Below are 20,756 nucleotides of genomic sequence, written 5' to 3' on the forward strand. Positions count from 1 at the left end.
AACGATGGGTGTTTAGAGGGAGTTGGTTCAACTTACACTTCGTTTGCTTTCATAAGGTTTACTGATCCTTTGGACAGTATCGGTTATTTTAGTTCTGCTGATTTTCTCATTGAAGTTTTTATATTTATTTAGAAATTTAATCTGGTTCCGTTAGAACGACCAAGTTTCAACGAAATCAATGAATTACCAGTTACAAATTTCAAATATAGTAGCAACTTGAGTACAATTAGCTGCAGCATATGCAAATGCGTGTGATTTATAGTAGTGAAGTCTTTTCAGAAATTGGTTTTCTCAAGTGACGTAACAGTTGCCAAAGGTTAGGATTATTTAAAATAGTATATACATACATACATACATATATATATATATATATATATATATATATATATATACAGACAGACCAGAAAATATATGGTCTATAGTTTTTTAAGTATTGTTACCTTTCTTGACGAGAAATACCACTAAAATTAGCTTCATTTCAATAAGATTGCACTTCAGGTACCGCGTTAACGAATGTAAACAGTTTTAAAGGACTACAAGAAATGATGCTCTTACAAGCTATGCTGTGATGTCATATTATTCTTTTACTTTATATCTTTTCAGCCATTTAAAAGCCATTTAAATATCACCCAAACTGGCATCTGAGACATCATGACTATTTTAGCGGGTGACTTTAGCTCTTTGGCCGCTGATTGCATTGGTATGCGGTGTTATCATCAATGTCCATAAAATTTTTTGATCTCATTATATACTTTGGATTTGATAATTTGTTTTTGTAATTTAATAAATATCTAATATTCTATAAAACATTAACATTAAAATGCTAGATAATTAATATTTAAATACTTGCGTAACTTAATCCCGTTTTACTAAGATGCTATCTATGCACAGATTTATGGGAAGATCAAACTTTTTTGTCATTTTGTAACAAAAGTTTGTAAAAAAATTTCGATTTATTATCTTGTAGGTGGTACAGTACTATATTATATTATATAAATAGTGTATTTTCATATATAAATGAGACGGTTCTCACTTTCTAATCGGTATTTGTCCTTTCCTATGTAATATAAAAAGTAAAATGAATCTATCTATGTCAAATAATTTAGATTTTTATAATAATTTTGTGTTTGTAAATTATTCTTAGACTGTGGAGTTTAAGCAATTAGCGTTATTCAAAGTCTTCTTTTTGTGCTACACGGTTCTGTACAGTTGGCCTTATGCAGAAACTTCAATTTGGAGATTTTTTGTATGACAGAATCTAAAATGAAGATATCCGTAGAAGAATCGAAGTGACCGACATAGCCTAAAGGATAAACAAGTTGAAGTGGCAATGTGGCACAAAAATCGAAGAACCGACAAAGGATGGGAAATAAGTTTTTGAGTTGCGACCTCGTACAAGTGAAGGCACTGTAAGATGATCTCCAGTAGATGGAGCGACGAGCTTAAGGGTATTGCAGAGAGTCAGTGGATGTAAGTGGTGCAGGGGGTAGACTCTGTTCACCAGTGGGCAGTTAACGGCGGATATGACGATGATGGATATTTCATTTTACATCTTCAAATATCGATATACTTATATATTGGCATTTACATATTAATTATTACTGATATTATTTAAATACTTTATTAAAAATATCAATATGAATTATATTAATTTTTTAATATATGCATATTAATTATTAAAAGCAACAATTTTCGTTATCGGCAAGTACGTTTAAAGTGAATAAAATTTTTATTATCCAAGTATATAGTTTAAGTAGGTATTTCATGCTTTGTTACATCGGAATGTTTAACATTTTATTTTATTATACTACATACATTTTTATACGCGATGCCTATATATTGTTAACATAGAGGTATATGTTAAATACGTATTTTTGAGATGAGATACGGTATTATTCTAAAGAGGCATGTGTCGTATATTTGCATTTAGCAGCTGCACTGGCATAATATGTTTGCATCATTTAATATTTATATATACTTATATATGTTATTTTATAATCTACTAGTAGTATTGCTAAAATAAAATCATATCACTATGAAATGTATACACATACCATATGGGATGAAGTAAGACATACTTGTAGCATACTTTTATCCTAGTCAGTAAAAATAATTATCCTGGTAATGCGGATGAAGTCGCAGGTAAAAGCTAGTAAAAATATATTTTTTAAGTCTTGTGTATAAGGAAAATAAAGTGGTAAACGGCCGGCTATATAACTTGAAAAAAACGATAACCGGTGGGAAAACATAGTACTTGAGTTGTCATTTCCGTATATGTCCCTATATTGCAGGGAGTGATTAGATACAGGTATCTCAGGACCGTTCCTTCCAGCAGTCTCTAAAGGGTGCCTATGTCCAGCGGTTGACAATTACAGTTGAAATTATGACAATGGTATTTTTTATGATGATGATGATGATGTCTGAATGGATAGCTATTCCATTTAGTTATCATCATCATTTTACCTATTCTACTTATAATATTTTACCAACTCAAAAGTAATATTATAGTTGAAATTAATTTGTTTGTTTAGTGATAAAAAATAAGAGCACTGTTGCATTCATTCATTTATAGGTTTAGCTACAATTCGTTTGCGTTTTTCCATTTCAAGCGGTGTAACTATTTCATTTTTATACATTAATAAAGCCTTATTGATTATAAAAACGGTTGGCATATATATGTATATATTACCATTTTTTTATTTATCAATCCATTTTGTGTAATATGTATATACTATAATATAAATACATAGAAATATTGAGAATATACTTTTTTTGAAGTTGCTTAAGAACTACTACGTTCTTAAGTAACTTATGCGTTTCCTAAATATTAAATCTTTTAATGTATTCAATATAAATTATGTACAATAAAGATTTAACAACAACAACAACAAGTATGTATTCAATTGTAGTAAAATACATATAACGCCAAAATCTATAGAAATTTAACTCGGAATAGTAAATTAAGAGTCATGATTGTTGTTAAACGTCCTTTTGTATATTGACGTTAGATAATAAGATAAGATAATAAATAAAATAATAAAAGAAGTAAACGTACCTATTACATAATAATATTATGCAGTAAAAAAAATAAAGCCGTGAAATGAGATTACTAGATTACCAATAGTTGTTATCTGCTACTCAAACGGTTTATATATATGTAATATAAATGTACAATGGCCTTTGCATATGATGGTTGTGTGGTTCGCAGGAAAAGTCTTTAAATTATTTTAAATAGATTATTACCAGAGGGAGAGTTTGTACTAAAGTCGTTTGCTTGGACACCTCTGTCTCATTCGTGTTTCAACTGTAAAGCAGTTGTGTTTGCATAGCTGTGTTTCGGTTTGGGTGGGATATGACAGTGAATTTACAGGGTACAGAGAAATAATGTCTGAGTCCTCAGGAATAGCAACGCACGGGGGTATAATGGGCGAAATAGTATACTCTGTTATGTCCATGGTATTGCTCATGTCTATAGGCGACGGTTACCACTTTCCATCAGGTGAGCAGTTAGTTTGTTTGTCATTTTAAGTTGAATAAAAAAATAAAATAAAAAACGACCAGTATCTAGACAAAATCATTATGGGACCAACTAAGTACAAAGAATTTTTTTTATTCTAATAATAACTATCAATAAAAATTATTAACACACACGTATACACAAACCAAATACTATCGAATTGTAATTGTCTTATTTTTCTTTCTCTTTGAAGCACTTCAAAATTGTTCAGCTATTTCAACTTTCAATTTAAAAGAGTTATAATAGTGCATTAGTTTTAAAATATGTACTTATATAAATTTGTAATGACCTGTAACCACCTATTCGCATCACTATATTATACGGCTATGCTCCAATAGTGTGTGTGAGTCACGAGCGTTATCTTTAACACACACTCAAGCAAACGGACGGCTGCATGGTTACATAATTTGTGCATGGCAAGGTTGACCAAACGTCAATTTTCAGTGGCCTTGAAGGAGGAGACGTCCAATTTGACTGCATTTTCTCTGTGATTATTACATATAATATCCTAGAAAATTCAGAACTAAGATGATATTTTTTTTATAAAACAAATTAAGGTACTCCCGTTCGAGAAATTAATGTCCTATATTAACTTGGTCACGATTTTCCTTTTTTTTTTGCGGTACAAAATTGTAAATTACAGTAATTACTTTGTTTCAAATATTTTAGACCTTACTCAACGTGACTGTTAACATAACGACTGAGGTTGTAACTTCTATAGACATCATTATCTCTTTGTCATGTGAGTATCTAAATTTATCATGCGATATCCACTGAGTGGAATCTAGTGAAACTTAATTCAAAATGATAATGAGTTATTATACTCGATACAAATATTAATATCATCTTCAGTACCTAAAATGAGTATTTTGATATGCAGTATGAGATTTTTTTTAACGGAATAATTCAACAAAATATTCACAGGATTTTCTTAAGGTATACAATCTATTTTACTTCCGTAAAATGGTAGAGTAAAAATAAAATGCGTTACCATTCCCTTTCAATCCCAGTATGTAATAAGTGGCGATTATAAGAAAACACAATACACCATTGAAAAAAATTCAATAAAATCTTATACATGCATCAAGTCGCTTAAACACAGCGCACCTAGTCTGTGCCTGCTAAAGATGCGCTGCATTTTCGCATACGCTTATCAGATAATCCGTTTCATGAAACGCCGCTCGTGCTATCTCGTTCTTTCTTTTACATATCGTAGCGTATTTGAAGGCATGTATTTATTGTTGTATGTATAATATAATTTTCCCTCGGGAACATTGAATTGAAGTGTGAATGTATTTTTTGCTGTTAATAATAAAATGGGCATTGGGAATTCATAATTTGAAATGATAAACAAGTTGACGGTTGTTACTTTCTATTAGATGGTTGGTAGAAATGGAACAGTCATCTGTAAATATGAACAAGATGGTAGACATCACAGAACATGTGACGCTCATGCTACCCTCATATGTTATCATTCCTAAAGAAGAAAATGTTATATCTCCTGTATATACTCTTAATATCCTAAATTTTACACCGAAATATAATTTCGTGAGCATACTTATTTAGTAGCAGAAATATGATCATATATAATGAATATAAAAGAAAAATACTAGTGGGATAGAGGTACGTCAGAAGTTATTTTTTTACGGATAATTCGTCATTTAGTGAACATAACAAAAATAAGGATAGAATATAGCTATTAACCATCCAAGAAATATCTTCAATGATTCTGCGTTTGTTTTATAACCTAAAATTAAGAAATGTGAGAGTTGTTCTTAATTACAGTTAGTGAATGGTAAAATGACCACATAAAAATAAATACATTGGGCATTGGGAGTAAGAATATTTGAAAGGCGATTATGCAATCTTAAATGTATTTATATTTATATTGGAAATTTTATTCGTACATGTACATAAAAAATATGTGTATATGTATATTCACCAGAGGGAGACTGTATAAAATTTTACATTAGTTCCATTCGTGTTTTTTGCCGCCAAGCTGCTGTACTTGCAGTGTGCTATGTTTCTGTTTGAAGGGTGGGAAATAGTAGTGAAATTACAAGGCATGGATACATAATACCTTACTCCTTTAATCCTTGGGAATAACAAGGTGTGAGCAATACCATGGGCGTCATACTGCAGATTGTTATATCAATGTGTGATTTTATGTCTATAGCTGTCACTTATCGCTTTTCATATAGTGAGAGTCAGCTTATTTGTAATTTTAAGTTACATAAACTTTATATTACATACATGATAGAATGTATAAAGAATGAAAAATAATAGAACTTGTTCATCAAGAAACATTTGAGTAGTGTAAAGTTACTAAAAATATGAAAAAAATAGACCTTCCACAGGTACCTATTGGGAACATAATTACTAATTTCACTGTATTTAAAAAAAAAAATAGTGATATCAATCGTAATAAAATATTTGCATTCTAGTTGCATCTTCAATCTGTATATATTAAGTAATTTCTGTTGTATTTTCGTGTATATATTTAATTTATTTAAATTCTACAGTGTCTTTAGAGTTTCTCTATTTAGCTAAATTTACATTAACATGTGATGTTGATGAAATTAATGGAAAAATACAGAATTTTTATTAATTTTAGTAATAGATCCTATTTTCATCCATTTTTTTCTTTTATAATTTACTTTGGATAAATAATAGCATTATAGGTATATTCCTTAAATGTGAAATAAATGCAAATTAATCCGACAGACAAATTCACGATCAGAATATATTTTTTGTTGTTTGTTCAATTGTAATTCTTATTGAATAAACTACAAGATTATATTTTTAAACGGCATCAAAAAGAAGATTGTCTTTTTTATATATTTTTGTGTATGCTACGCAACATCTTTGCTAGTTTGTGGGCGGAATTTGATAGGATAAAACGGTTTACTCCCTTGTAGTTTACATACTAATATGGCCAAAGAGATATTTTGACATGTGTTTTTGTGAGAATAAATTTTGTATTATCTTTTTGTTATTAACAACATTTTTTGTCACATTTATATTGCTAAAAATTTCCTCCTAATCAAAACAAACAATTTTCTTTCTATACATATATTTAATAAGAAAAATAACATCAGTCTGGTTCGTATACACGATTGTCTATTGAAGACGGTGAAATACTAATGAGATTTTGAGAAAAAAAATATTCTATGTTTTTTAACATCTATAACCTAGATGTTAAGTACACGCAATAGTAATTGTGTGTACTTATCAAAAATTGTGAGCAATTATTGAATTTTCATGTTCAGAACCTTATTTCTAAAGCGACATATTTTATTTTAAGCTATTCGAACGATCATCCATACAAAGTGCTTCATTTTATATATAAAAAGATATTTGTATTCGAACGCGTTTACCCGTCATACATGCACGCTCATCAAATGAGTTACTCTGTTAGCAAATAATTGGGAGATAAAAATAGATTCAGCATCTAGTCCATATAAAAGCGTCTTTCTTAAAACAAAACGATCTAATATCTATATGAAACGAGATATCAAACGAGTAAAAGAATCATGTGAGGTACCCAGTCGGTACAACAAAAACAAGCGAGATGTAGGGAATGGCAGCGTAGGCACGTCGACCTCTAGTTTGGCTATTAACATTTTTTGCTCCGTCTAACTTTTGGGAATCCCGATGAGGTACTAGCTATATAATTCTAAAATAATAGCAATAAGTGATTCGTCCAGAATACCTAGATTCTTGAATTCGCTTAGACTTTAATGAAATAATATAATTTTTAATTCGTTGATATTTTTAGTATTAGACAGCTGTAAAATTTAAATAAATATCTACCTACTACAATTTTAGAAAGTCTAAAATGGTTTTGATATAAACCTAGACAGACTAATTTATTAGGTTTTTTATATTACCTAAAGTTTCTAGAATAACTGTTAATATAAAAATCCCGTTCACGTTAATGTCCGAAACCGTTCAAACGATTTTATTGAAATTTTGTAATTGTATATTGTATTCGTATTGTCTGCTCCAACTTGAAAAATAGGATAGTTTTCATTCTCATAAGAAAAAATCGAGCTAGTAGGTGCTGGTTAGGGGCAAATCATTTTTTTTTGGTGTCAGTTATTATTTTTTTATTTATAGAAATCTCGTGTCACGATGTTCATTCCGCTAATCTCCAAAACCTCTAAACCAATTATAATAAAATAATATAACAATGTATTATTTGAGACTCCAACTTGAGAGATAGGATAGCTATTTCGATAAAAAAAGAATGGAAATAATAGGTAGTAGTAGGAGGCAAGTTTTGCTGGGTCAGCTAGTTAGTATTTAGATAAAATTTGAAAGTTTGAAACCAGCTTTGGTATCCGTTCTCTGACAAATTTATCTACAGAATATGCGAAAAATATTAAGTTTCATTAGCTAGATCATTATGTTAAATGTGCCAATGATTTGAATTTAATTCTGTATTTAAAAATAAGAATTTAAGCCTAATTGAGATATAAAAAAATAAGCAAATACAGACTGGCAACGTGATAGGAGAGTGCTTTTTTTATAGGTGAAAATGAAAACAGGCCAGTTAGTCCGTTATAACAAAATCAATGATTTACCATAATAGTTTTTAGGGTATATTTTGTAGAAATGTAAGGTTAACAAATTGCTAGCAATGAGGCTGTCAAACTCCATTACTAACAATTTTTTCTCCCTCCTTCCGATAGGAGGGTTATGGGTTTTCTGAAATACAATTAATTGCCAGGTACTATTACCTGCCTCATACGCCATACATGTGAAAATGAAGTACTTGTTAAGACAGGTTAGCTGTACTTAATTGTAACTGATATATTTTTGTTAAATTCCAGTTTTATATATTTCTATCCGGCATTTATTCGTATTTAATTTGGACTCACGATATTCGTTGTCTAATTTCATTTATAATCATATATAGTCATGTCTGAAAATCAGGCCACCGGTATACTCGTAGTTTGTGACAAATATTGTTAGTATTATCAAGTTTTTGGATTACAAGCGTAAGTACATTAAGATATATTTAAATATATACTCTTATATGTTATCTAAAGGGACCCCTACTATTTTCAAATCTATTAATAAAAGTGAAAATTAACTAGTTAACTGACATAAACGCAAAGCCTTAACCATAGAGCGTACCGCTTGAAGAGAGGTTACTTTTGTTAGAAAAAGAAAATATATTTGCAAATTCTCACGAAACCAGAATGAACGAATCTGCGCCGACGCAGCTGCAGGGTTTAAAATGAATGAATGATGGTTTAATTTTAAAGAAAAATGTTATGAACTAGATAATATTATTAGTTCTACAACTTTAGCTATCTTTTAATTCTATTTCTGACCTAAAAAGAAAAATGTCTAAGTAACGGTAGTTATTGTGTTTAATGTTGGCGAAGCCGCGCGATTTGTTTATCTATACCAGTTTAAACTATATATATATATATATATATATATATATATATATATATATATATATATATATATATATATATATATATATATATTATGTATATATTATGTGGGCCATATAACTAGTCAATATATATTAATTTTGTTCCACTGAAGTCGTTGTTATTTTTGCGGATCATACATTATATTAATATTGAGAACTACATGTTTCTACTACTACTCAAAATTTTGCCAATTTAATGCGATGGTACAGTTAGTCGTATTTTTGGCTTATTTTTTCGGAATTTTCCTAGAAACGTCGTTTCTGTCAACGGCGACTATTATAGATACACTCTAATCGATTTTTTTTTTTGTTATTAGAAGTGAGGCCTAAAACTTGTATGAACTTTAGCTTTGACAAAATCGCACAATATGACAAAAAAAATATTATCTCAAATCTAATATGGATCTTTTAAGTACTAAGTTCGGTGATAAAAGTCGTTTGCTTGAGCACCTTTGTCCTATTTGTGTTTTTATCGTGAAACATTTGTGTTTGCATGGCTGTATTTCGATTTGAAGTATGGGATGTGGCAGTGAATGTAGAGGGTATAGAGAAATAACACATGAGTCCTCAGGAATGGCAACGCGTGTGGGGTATCATGGGCGAAACAGTTTACACTCTTATGCTCATGTCTATAGGCGACGGTTACCACTTTCCATCAAGTGGGCCGTCAGCTTGTTTGCCATTCTAAGCTGCAGAAAAAATCAAGCTTCTTTATCTTGATGATATCAATTCGTCGTTCCCAATCTGAAATTGTCACTGTTTTATTCTTTTTTATTAGGTACCATGAAAGGTCAATGTTACGTGAATTATCCTCAAGAGATTCCGATTCTTAAGATAAATTGGCTGGATCATTTATCATACATATTATCTCCGTATAATTTTTTTGCTGCTATAGTTCACTACTCCAATACTAGTCCAAACAGCCATTTATACAAAATCATGTTCCATAAACGAAGGCGCAAGACATAAAAATATAAAAATGTATAGAATTTTTTTTTCATATTTATTGTATTATAATTCCAATCCTTATTGTGTATACGTTTAATTGTTGAGGATATTTATCATAATATTATTTGGATATTGAGATTTAGTTACTTATTACTGGAATACTGGAAAGCTAACGGTAATTTAATTATTTCCATAAATCTCTTGTAGATATGTTTTTAATATATAAATCAACTTTTTGCTAATTTAATTATTACTTAACTGATTTGAAACATAACGGATTGAACGCTCCAGTCTGCATAACACACTAAAACATTAGACTGGTTTAACGTGCCAGACTGAAAACAAAAAATAGCCAACCAAAACCTCTGTAGGTATTAAGAGATTTTTTACTAGATATGCATCTCTGCACACTTGATATATGTGTGTCGCGACATTTAATGTGTACTTAGGTATTAAGCATAGCGTAGCAGTGTTAACTTTCATTTAAACCATTTTATTAAGTGAGAGGTTACTTATAAAATTTGATGCTTATTTAGTTACTTTTAGTAAAACGTAATAGGTTGATAGTGTAAAATTACAACGTATAGAAATTTTTTAAAGAAAGAAATTTTATCTTGTACGTACATGTGACGGTATCCACACAGGGTTTAAAAATACTTGTAATAAAAAAAATATAGCCGAGTCACTCAAATAACGAAACACATGGAATACATGGGGGGGTGGGGGGGGGGTAACCAAGAAGTATATATTACAGCTATCTTAGCATAAAATAAAATATAATTTTATCATTTTATTTGCATTATTAAATATAAGGAATAAAAGAACACAAGTAATAAATACAATAGATACACTTGTGTAAGTACAATAAGGTGGTCTTATTGCTGAAAGAAATCTTTTCAAGACAACCTAAGGTTGTAAGGTTATATGTAACCTACGGTAACGGATTTAATTATGAAAAGTAGATATAATATAAATAATATATAATTTGGTATAGGATTGTTTTACAGTTATAGATGTTTAAATAAAATTCAGTGATATTTTTACTTATGATTAATAAGCTCTCAAGCAGATAGCCTCATTGAACTTAACACATAATAATATACCGTTTGGTAGACTGAGTTGTATTCGTTTTATTTCTTTATTATCGACTTTTCAATCTTGTACATTTATAGAAGTATTAAATCTGTATGATGTTCATAATGATAACTTATCATAATGCAGGTAATGTCCCATTGACTATCGCTTAAAATAAATGAAGATAATTTTTACACAATCTATTAATATTCTATTACATTTCATTATTTATATTCATAAACGATAATATTGTAAATAAAAAAATGTAAATAAATAATGTCTGTATTTTGGTTTGCAGTGTGGAATATGGTATTAAAATCACTGGATAAAGAGCTAACACCTTAGTTCTTAGAAAATGACTGCATGAGGGATATCTTGGTTGTCACAATGTATGCCGTGATTTCTATAAAGTAGGTTCTTGTCGATAGGCATCGGTTAATAATAATTTTTGAACAGCCATCATCTTTGTCATTTCTAGTTATATAAAAAATGTAGTATGACTGGTCAGCCTGGCCAAACAGCAATAATTAAAATTTTATTGTATAATAAAAATCGACTTCAGTCGTCATAAAATTAATATGAAACCAACACGCTAACACGTGAGCATTATAGTTGATAAAAATCGTTAAAATCGGTATACAATTGGCGAAAAGGTCACATAAATTTTAACATCATACGAAAATTAAGAGCCCTTTAAAGAATTTGGGTGAAATACTATTACCATTATATCTCGTCATTACTATCAAATCTTGACATATTATTATAGAACAATTGAAAATGAGTCTGTGCGCATTTTTGTGGTGCTGTTATATCATTTCGGTAAAAAATTTCTCTTATATGCAAACCAGTTAACTGTGGATATCAATAGAGTAATAATTTTTATACATTTTCACAAAAAAAAAAAATATTTTTAATATTGTATGAATTTTAATCTAAACCACTGATAGTAAAAAAAATAACTACTCGTAATATCAGAAAAAATCACTACTACTAAATTGAGCATTAAATTTAAACTAAATAAAAAAAAATACTTTTTATTTTTCCTACCTCAATATTTTATTCCTTAAATTTCTTTTGTCAAAAAGCTGAAATGAAATAAATTTGTGTAAAGATCAGAGAAAAGCGTATGCCTGAAGACGAATGTATTAAGAGTTCCCACGAATAGATTCAAACTGGTAACGGGAGTGTTAGTGACCGATAGTGGGTTAAGTCCAGAGGGTGTGTCGACTTATTTAAATTTGATATTTTTATTTTATTGCAATGGACTTACATGTTTGAACGTTAGATTTTAGGCGCGACCGGATGTCCAGCCGACGTTACGTATTTCGCCAATCGGTAGGCAACTGTTCAAAGATATCGCGGGCGTGCGGTGTAGGTATGTACATATGTATGCGTTATTTCGCGCGGCCTTGATCCCCACGCAGTGCGCGCTATGTTGCGCGTGCTCGTTTAGGCTATCTCTACACGCTCATCTCATAGTGCTAGGTGCATAGTGGGTGCATGTATAAGCTCAAAATACGTTCAGACATGGCCCTAAGAGTACTAAATGAATTCCTCTGAAGTCTGTTTTGGTGATGATTTCTGTTCATATCTATAAACGATGGTTACCACATTCTAACAGGATAGCCAGTAGTTGAATTTAAATATACCTTTGTCATTAGTTCTGTATTAAAATCTTATGTTTCTATAAGTTTGTAAATTTTTTTTACCACTTCAGAAACATAAACCGTGAAGAATATTAATACGTTACTGTGAACATGCCAAATATAGGTTTTTTTTTAATGTTTATTTATTTATCTCACAATTTTTTTGAGTACAATGAAACATTTAAAATAATACCATAGATACATCAAAGTTGTAGAGAACTGGTGCCTAAACTGGGTATCCAAAGAACTCGTATCACAAGGCACCAGGACCCCTCCCTGGCATGAAACATTTTATGGTAATACATACAAACAGAGAACACAAAAATTGTTAGGCGTAACAGATACAATACGAACACATGAAGTTATAAATGAATAAAATATATAAACTGTGATTTTAATAAAGATTAATTTTTATTTTATATTCTTTTCTCAAGAGTAGTGATAATTCAGAGTTTACACCTTCAGATTCAGATCTTGTATAGGTTCCTATCTTATTATCTGCAGTGCTAGATATATATATTTTTTTAATTTACATTTTCAAATAAATACATTTATATAATAAATAAATTTATAAAAAAAAAAATATCCAGTGCTGCATATAATAAGACAGGAACCTGTACAAGATCTGAATCTGAAGGTATAAACTCTGAATTATCACTACTCTTGAGAATTCCTGTCAAATTTACAAAATTGTGTGAATTCTACTTTAATCGCTTAGCTCTAAGTTTTCTACGAGAAATATCGTTATGCCTTTTTTTTAAAGTAACAATGTAATTAAAAATGTATTTTTTTTTGTAGAGTCAATCAAGATAGAGGCGGTTAACTTATTCCTATTTTTAATCAATACCGTGATTAAATTTATTTGTACTTGTTAAGGTTCTATAATCAAGAGACAGCTCCATTGTTATGTAAATTGTGTTTGTTTGTCTGTCTGTTGTAATATGCAAATAAATATATTTTGAGGTTTGTGAGGGGAAAATAATTGTACCTGGATAAAAGATAATACTCAAAGATATTTGTTTGCATGTTTAACTGAAGTAATCAATCAGTTTTATAAAGAATGCACGTTTATATTGTTATGTATTTGACTACCTATTATTTATATTTTTTTTTTTATAAAAACGGATTACTTCAATTCGACTGAAATGGAACAGAATTTTGAATATTTATAAAAATGTTCTTTTGAGTTACATTCTTAATTTCATTGAATAAATTGTATAAATTATTGTAAATAGCCTTTTTAGCAGACAGTCAGATATCGAGATGTTTCCACAAGTGTTCTATTTGTATTATATACACTATAAGAATGGTTCATGTAATAAAAATATGTCGCTGTGACAAGTAAAGGTCTAATAATAGATTGGTATTTATTTATCTATAAATAATAATCTAACAATACGCTATATAAAACTGAATCAAATTATAATTCGCCATGTTTTTATATTCTACATAAATATGTTCAAGTTACAGATAAACTTTATCTAATAATGGAATATATCTAACAATTAAAATTTGAAGACAAATATGTTTTTACCTTCAGATCTGTTAAACTAACACAGTTTTGTATTTTAAAGTTAATTTAGCTAGTAATCTAACTTTTTTAAAATAAATAATACATATATATCCACAACGAGATGCAATCTAGACATATTAAGTATAAAATAAATGGGTTTTTATTTCATATCAGACTGTTTTTTTCCCGTAAAATTATATCACTTGCAACGATATACATATAATTATTAAAATAGCTTAAATAAAACTAAATAATGACGGTGTCTATCTAGTTATAATAAGAATAATATTACTTTATCTGTGTTATACTCAGGTGCCATCATTATTTGAATATAAGACTTTTTTATAAGACTACCATAATATGGTATAAAGTATCTGTCTATACACCACAGTATATGTACATAAGAAGACGAGTGTCGAAGGACTATTTCTTCGTTTCTACTAATACATATTTGTAGTTGCAAACAAGACATGTTTTGCGATATATGTGAGAACAGTTGCGACATTTACATAAACGAAAATAATGTAGTATAAAATCTAATAATATCTATAAAGTATAAAATATATTTGATGAAACACATTGGAAAAAGAGAGCGTAGGTAAGTAAGTATAAGTTCATCAAAAAAGGGGTAAAGAAGTTTCGTCAGGATCGACAAGGCGCGTAATGCCCCTGGTATTGCAGGCGTTCATATGCTAGGGTAACCGCTTACAATCAGATGGACCATATGCTTGTTTGCTACCTCAGTGGTATAAAGAAAAACGAGTGTAGATCTCGTACAGACAAAAAGTAGAGCTATTCAACTTAGCGAAAAATTAAACAAATAAATTAAATGACCTGACCATAAGGCAATCTGTTGATGCCCAATAGTAGTACAAATAACGAAAGGATTGACTGAATATTTCGATTTGTTTCTAATTCCTTTTAACGAGTATTTCTATGATATTTTCAACGAAACTCGGTTATATTTTCATTTAAGTCTATTGCACAGACTATAGGAAGTCTAATTACATGGCAGGTAGTAGCTAAAGATAATTTCTTACAGTAGTTTATAGAGGGGGTGCAACAGTAGAAAAGAGTAGGCGGAAATTATTATGAATAGAATCAAGAATCAAGTGGCTCTTTTCCGTAATAATTATATCTGAGACAGTAATTGATAGCTACAACTAATGGGGCTATCTTTTCTCAAACTTAAAGTAATGTAATTTCTTTACAACTAGCAACTTGCTGACTCGGTTTTTCATGGGCAGACAGATTTTCAACACTTTGGGTTACATTATTGTAATTTTCCGTGAAAGTTGTAGTGTAAAACAAAGAAAAGACATAGATTTGCTATTTATCTATATATTTTGGTATATTAATAAATGCATATCTATTTTTCTGTATCTGTTTAAACTATATAAGAATATAAGATAATATAAGAATTTACATAACTCTTTTTTAAACACAATTTTTTTCATGATTAAATTTCTTATTTTTAAAAGTAAGTAATTTCTTATTTGTAAAAGTGTAAGTAAATAAATCCCTGGAAATTCTAACTATTTCCGAGCTACATTTTGACATAGGCAACAATATTTTAGTTAGGTATACTAAACTGTTGAAACGTTAAAGTGTTAGCTATAAAAACATAACTACCCAGCCGCATAATGTTGAAACGTAGGTGTTATGTGTATAAGCGGCCTAATATTAGCATCGCATGCGGACTGCATGGTTAAGGCGAGTACACATATATTCGAGGAAACTGGCATATATATAGTGTACCTAGTGCTTTTTTTGTCATTGAATTGACTTATATTGCTAAAAATAACATTTTCATAGAAAAATAATTTAATAAAGTAACGTAAGCTTTTATAATAATTCTTTTTCTTCTTCGAATTCCAATTCTATAGGAGATAGGATAACATTAGGCCAATCTTAATTTCAAAACCTGCTTCTCTGAAGAACAATTACGTTAATTATAGCAATAAAAATATTGATTATTTCTATTATAAATTTTAGAAAAGGCATATAAATATGTAGGTGGATCGAGCATACATTCTATGTAGTGACTAATGAAAAGCAATAGAAAAAGGAGAGATGAAACTCGTTTGATAAGGACAGAACTTTTATTATCATGGAATAACTTGAATGTGGCAAAGAAACATACAGTCCATCTGTTGGTAAACGATTACTATAGCCTATGAACGCCTGTAACACCAGGTTTGTCACTTATTTTTCTTCCAAAATTCTCTATTCAGTCGTGCATTCTTAACAGATTGGTCGTTGTTACTGAAAATGGTAGAGGTAATAAAATCCTCATTTGAATTGGCTAAAGTGGCAATAACGTGGTCGCATTAGTCAAGCGAGGGGCGGCAGATGGGGGAGAAAACTATTAGAATGGAGGCCGCGTACAGGTAAATGTCCTATCGGTCGACCTCTTTTCAGATGGACCAACAATCACTGCAGGACAACGAAAAGAAAATGGATGAAAAAAGTAAAGGACTACATTAGTTAGAAAGCATTGAGGAATAGAACGAAATAGGTTGATAATAATGATGAATGAAGCTTAACGTATAAAATCCCCGCACCTACTTCAATTTTAATGAGAATATTCCTCACTGAAATTCCATTGTCTTTATGATTGACCTTGACAACATTTACACTATAAAAATACTAATACAAAAAAAAAAAAAACATTATATATATTATATTCGTATTAGTTCAAATCGTAATTGTTAGAAAAGAGACATGTATTTAAAATCATTATCAAAATTTTTACCGAGCTCAAAATATTTTTTAAATATAGTAAAAATTTTATTGAGTTAAGTATAATAATAATACTAATAGTATAAAATATAAAAAAAAATGCAGAAAACAATTATTTTCATGTATGACAACGCGTGGTACTAGCATCAATGTGTTCACACGTTTATAAACGCAAGCATCACTATTGTGTGGCGAAGGTCACGCACAGCGATATATAAGTTCTATTAAAATATGTTGTTTAGATTTACCGGTTCCTTCCTAGCGTTCATTTATATTTTTTCTAACATATAACTAAAACTATAACCTAACCTATGAAACATAAAAATTGAAATTATGATAGATACGTGTTTAATAAGGTTATTATAATAGCATTAAAATGCTACTGTATTGATATAATATTGTTTAGGAACGTTTTCACATTGCTCGCGGGTAAGCGATGAAATTTTTTATAAAAATATGTTTCATATTTTCTGGTGAGATATTTGCCGATTTTATGGACGGGATTAATATTATAACTAATCTTTTGAAAGATATTAAAAACGGTAGTTATACAAAACATTTTTATACGTTTACATTAGTAATAAAATTTCCGTTGTGATACAATAACTCTTAAAGTTAATTCATTTATGTCATTCTTTATATAAACGTTAAAGCTGGATAAGATGATAAAATGTCTGTATGTTAAAGGGCTCAATAGATTTGAATGGAATTTGTTACATAGAAAGGTTTCTTTTATGATACATTACGTGATTAGCACTTAGGTTATATTCTAACTTAACATATAGGTACGAGTATATACTGATTCTTGTAGGCAATGTCGTGGAGTCTAGTAAGTATAATAATAAAATTGAAATTTTACAGCGTTCATGCACACATCACGCAAAAATTTCTAGATAGATTTTAACGAAATGTAGTCGTTTGATAATTTAGTACTTGGGTCCACATATAAACAAACGACATAACTATTTAACAAATATAAATGTCACTGAATAATTAAAATCTTTGCTACTTTATCCGCATGGAATCCGTTATCTTACTGTGGGAATTTCCAAAACTACTTTCATATAAAACTAGACGCCTCCGGTCTTAATAATTTTTCGATTCAGCAACTTTAGTTGCAGGTGGCTGTATTAAGTCAGTCAGGTAGTTATTTCTTTTTAAGCAATTTTAAAAATAAGAATGCTCTCATTTCACTGTATTTTTTTTGCGTATGTCTTAGGTACTCAATATCTTCGTATATTCTGAATTTTTTATAATTTTCTTGAAAACGAGAGGATTTTCAATTCACTTGTATCGTAATTTGTTTGTAAATCACAATTTTTAAGATTTACTATTGTATTAGTCTCGTATTAATTTTATCATAATAGTAGTAGTAGATTTTTTTTGTTGATTTAATTAAATCTCAATATACATTCCGATAAGATTTAACTTTCTCGGATTATAGAAACCGTCTGGTAATAGTAAGCTAATATTCTTATTTTATAGAGTCATGGGGTATACATGTGTCCAGCACTGGTATGTTAATGGGATGTTACAACTATGATAATAATAATAACTACTATCCCATAATAACCTATAAAAGTCCTACGTTACTGTCTCATGCACATATCATTTAAGTAAAAAAAGTACGTTTTGTGAAAAATTCGAGGAACTTTGAAGTTTCTCTCATTGAAGTAACTTCTCTTAGGTAAATTTGTATCGTGAACGAACATCGTGACACGGGCCTTTTTTATATTATAATATTTCGAAGAAAAAACAAATACTTTTAAGCATTTAATTTTCTACTTATAAGATGTATATTATTTAAATGTATATATTTATTGACTAAGATGCCACGAAAACTTATCTTCCATACATCTATGATGAATGGAATGTCTAAAAACCCATTTTAATTACAAAATCTACACGTAAATATTTGCAAAACATACAGTACTCACCATTATTTACTTCCATAGGAAGTAAATAGTGGTTCTTCCCCGTTGATTAAGTTGTTAAGAATTACATATATATATGAATATAAAAAACTTGCCAAGTGTGACTCCGACCCGTGCACCGAGGGTTCTGTATCATTGCAAGATAATTAAAATACTGCAAATTGCTAATTTTAAAATGGCAATTTGTTGTAAAAGAAATATAAAAAATACAAGTAAATGACTTTTCTTTTACCTACTTATGTCAATATTTTTCTTAGTGGGTTAGAAATTAAGCTAAAATCTTTATGAAGATACATTTACTTATATTTAGAGCTTCTTTTTTAAGAAAAAAAAAAGTGAATCTTAAACTATTTAACTACTGTTATTTCATGTTCTTTCCCGCTTGTAGAAATATTATTTTATGTAATGAGTAAATAGCAAAAAGTTGTGAAGTGTTATGCATGGCCTATGATTGCTTAAATTTAGTTGGGAAATATTATGGGTTGTGTTGGTTTTTGGACTAAACTAATATTTATTTAATTTTCTACGCAACGATAGGGACTTCCCTAGCATTATTAAAAAACAAGATGCAATATTGATCATTCTATTACATATACAGTTATGCTGCTAAAATGTTTTAAGTATATGTATAAACATTTTCTGTTTTTTTTTTTTTGAGATGGGTTATTTTTGTTTTAAATGGAATGGTAACCCCGTCTGCGCTAACGGGATACGCTAGCGGAACACCAGTGAAGGGTGATAGATGAGAATGAAAAAAAGGCCAGTTAGCTCATCATAATGAACTCATCAGGAATTAACCATGATAGTTTCCAGAGGGAACCGTGAAAAGGTCGACCTGGTTGGTTATATTGCTAGCAATGGGATTCTCAGTCTCCATTACTAACAATCCCTTTCCCCCCATTTTCTGTTATTAATAATTGCTAGATTAATAGATGCCTCAAAGACTGCTAAAATATTAGGAAAAGTTTTTTTTCAGATTGATAAAAATAATAAGGTTACCTTACTTTTTTCTTACACATTATATCTTAAATTCAGATGTCACAAATGTAATTTTAAATTTTTATATTTCTGTGCTGATGTGTTTGATTAAAGATACATCATTCCACCGTTACTACTCGTAATGATATCTAAGATGTCATAAGAGGACCAAAAAAATCTGAAAAGTGACAAAATAAAACATATGTAGGGTTAAAACTTTTGTCTTATGGAGAGAGATCTGTATTCAATAGCGGGATTTTTAATAGCTTATTAAAGTAATATATTTTCGTTTTTAACAGTTTGACTTTCATAGAATTCACTTTAAATGCTTTGAGAAATACAAGTAATATTTTTTAGTTTACTGATATTAATTATAAAACTTAATAAACTAATTTACTGATATTAAAAATAAAATTTATACAATAGTTATGCTAGATATAAGAGTGTCTCAGAATATAAACATTTTGTACTTACTATTTAATTTTTTTTGTCTGTTTTCTTGTTTTCATATAAAAATAAAATACTTAGCTGCAGTATTGGTTTAAAATATTAAATATGCAGTCACGTATATATAAAGTATTATCACTTTGGGATTAAGAATGCAATCGAACAACTAATACAGGAAGCTACATGATATTTTTATTTTTTTTAAATAAATCCACTTTTCGTGAACACGAAAATTGTTGGAGATCCTACCATTTTTTTTATGAGATTTAATATGGCAAATAGTCTGACGGTCCACCTGATGAAAAGTGGTAATCAGTGTTTATAGATATGAACAGTACTCTTCATGAGCTATCATTTCTGACGATTATAGTGTTGTGTCTCTGTACCCTGTAATTTCTTCAAATTGAAAAAGTCAAATAAGTACAGTAGGAACACAAGTGGGATAGACATACCCACACACCGACTATTTTAGTCTTTGTTTGGTTGCCACAATCACGCAAAAAAG

General features: G+C 29.5%; 1 protein-coding gene across 2 annotated transcripts in view; it reads left to right on the top strand.

The window, feature by feature from the left end:
* The window catches only part of LOC113515429 (oocyte zinc finger protein XlCOF7.1-like), a 60,795-nt gene that overhangs the window by 13,235 nt on the left and 26,804 nt on the right, over positions 1-20,756 (top strand). The window lies entirely within an intron of this gene.

The sequence above is a fragment of the Galleria mellonella genome, unplaced genomic scaffold, assembly GCF_026898425.1.
Source record: "Galleria mellonella isolate WM207_F2 unplaced genomic scaffold, CSIRO_AGI_GalMel_v1 utg173, whole genome shotgun sequence".
Taxonomy (NCBI): domain Eukaryota; kingdom Metazoa; phylum Arthropoda; class Insecta; order Lepidoptera; family Pyralidae; genus Galleria; species Galleria mellonella.